Here is a 2381-nt window from a genome sequence, read left to right on the forward strand (position 1 = left end):
AAAAAAAAAAAAGAAAAAAGTAGTAAATGATTAGGTATTCAAAAAAAGTTGCACAGCTCTTGTTAAAGCTATATTGATAGGTACTTTCTATTTTGGTTGCTGATACAATGCTATCTTTCTTTTTCTAACATTATTTTATAACTCTTTTTTATATAGGAATACAATTGATTTTGTATAGTTATTTTGAAGTTAGCTACATTGCTGAATTTTTCTATTGTTTTTGGTAACTTGCAAGTAACTTGGTAACTCGAAAATAATGAAATTTGTATTTTTTTTACAAACCATTGGGATTTTTAAGTTATCATAATTGTACTAGCTAGGATCTTCAACTTTACTAAGTGGTTGGTAGTAATGAGTACACTTATCTCATAATTGATTTGTAGGTAATGCTTTTGCTTCCTCATAAAATTGATATATTTGTCCCAATGTTATTTTCAATGATTATGTCAATGTTTTTGCCTATAGTTGATGTTCTGTAAATATTCATGGAAGAAAGGAGCCTGAAATAATAATAATAAAAAAATACGTCTGGTGTTGTATGAAAGGAAAGGACAATAGTCCCCTTGAAACCAGCCTGAGCAAGGTCTTCCAAGGATGGAAGAGGCCCTTGGGTCTGAGAACACGCACACAGTTAAGGCACTGCCACCTACTCATGGCATCTAACCATTTTTAATAAAATACAATGCCACAATTTCTGCAGCATTTAGTAGTATTTTTGTTTGTTTGAGACAAGAGTCTCACTATGTCACCTTCAGTAGAGTGCTGTGGCATCACAGCTCACAGCAACCTCAAACTCTTGGGCTTAAGTGATTCTCTTGCCTCAGCCTCCCAAATAGCTGAGACTACAGGTGCCTGCCACAACACCTGGCTATTTTTTGGTAGTTCTGTTTTTAGTGAAAGGACCCTGAAAAATATCTATCCTATCACATCACCAGAAACAAGTACTTCCCATGCATGTACCCTTTAGCCTACTACAATCATGCTCCTTCCTCTGGCAAACTTTTCTTCTCTTTCTTTCTGAGAAATCACTTTATTTTGATCCTCTCCTCTTTCTGAGGAAGCTTTTCTTTTTGGTGTTCCCAGGGTTCTTTCCTTGGCCCTATTTTCTTCTCCTTTAACACACTATACTCTGAAGTACCCATCCAACTAAGCCTGCATGGTTATCCTTAAGACAGCTGGCCCATGAATAACAAGACTTTGAACTGTGTGGGTCCACTTATATGCCAACTTTTGTCAATAAATACATCAGGAAATACTCTAGAGATTTTAATAATTTGAAAAAGCACATTTGAATCACATACTCTAAAAAAAAGGAGAAAAAGTATATAAAAAATGCATAAAATACATGCAGACAAAAGTCTGTGTTATTTCTACCATAAAATACACAAAAATTTTAAGAGGTTAAAATTTATTGAAACTGGCTTGGCACCTGTGGCTCAAGTGGCTAAGGAGCCAGCCACATACACCCAAGGTGGTGGGTTTGAATCCAGCCCAGGCCACCAAACAACAGCTGTCAACACTGACGGCTGCAACCAAAAAATAGCCAGGCGTTGTGGCAGGCGCCTGTAGTCCCAGCTACCTTGGAGGCTGAGGCAGGAGACTCGCTTGAGCCCAGGAGTTGGAGGTTGCTGTGAGCTGTGATGGCACAGAACTCTACCCAGGGGAATTGCTTGAGGCTCTGTCTCAAAAAATAAATTAATAAATAATAAATAATAAATAAATTTATTGAAACTTTCTTTTCTTTCTTTCTTTTTTTTAGAGACAGAGCCTCACTTTGTCGCCCTTGGTAGAGTGCTGTAGCCTCCAGCTCTTGGGCTTAGGCGATTCTCTTAGCTCAGCCTCCGGAGTAGCTGGGACTACAAGTGCGTGCCACACCTATTTTTTTTTTTTTTTTTTTTTGGTTGCAGTTTTGGCTGGGGCTGGGTTCGAACACGCCACCCCTGGTACATGGGGCCCATACACTACTTCTTGAGCCACAGGCACTGCCCGAAACTTTTTTCTTTTTTTTGCAGTTTTGGCCGGGGCTGGGCTTGAACCCGCCACCCCCAGTATGTGGGGCTGGCACCCTATTCCTTGAGCCAGAGGAGCTGCCCTTGAAACTTTTTTTTTTTCTTGAGACAGAATCTCATTATGTCACTCTCGGTAGAGTGCCATACATCCCAGCTCACAGCAGCTTCAAACTCTTGGCTTAAGCCAGTGGTGCTCCACCTTCCTAATGCCAGGATGTATTTTCTTTTCTTTTCCTTTTTTTTTTTTTTAAGACAGAGCCTCAAACTGTCCCCCGGGGTAGAGTGCTGTGGCATCACAGCTCACAGCAACCTCCAACTCCTGGGCTTAGGCGAGTCTCCTGCCTCCACCTCCCAAGTAGCTGGGACCACAGG

At 40.4% G+C, this 2381-nt stretch overlaps 1 protein-coding gene and 1 pseudogene across 5 annotated transcripts in view; one reads left to right on the forward strand and one right to left on the reverse strand.

Annotated features, from left to right (window-relative positions):
- RPRD2 (regulation of nuclear pre-mRNA domain containing 2) overlaps window positions 1-2381 on the reverse strand; it is a 117236-nt gene that overhangs the window by 93029 nt on the left and 21826 nt on the right. The window lies entirely within an intron of this gene.
- Window positions 532-672, forward strand: LOC111728639 (annotated as a pseudogene).

Source organism: Otolemur garnettii, unplaced genomic scaffold, assembly GCF_000181295.1.
Source record: "Otolemur garnettii isolate 467f Iridium unplaced genomic scaffold, OtoGar3 scaffold00174, whole genome shotgun sequence".
Lineage (NCBI taxonomy): Eukaryota > Metazoa > Chordata > Mammalia > Primates > Galagidae > Otolemur > Otolemur garnettii.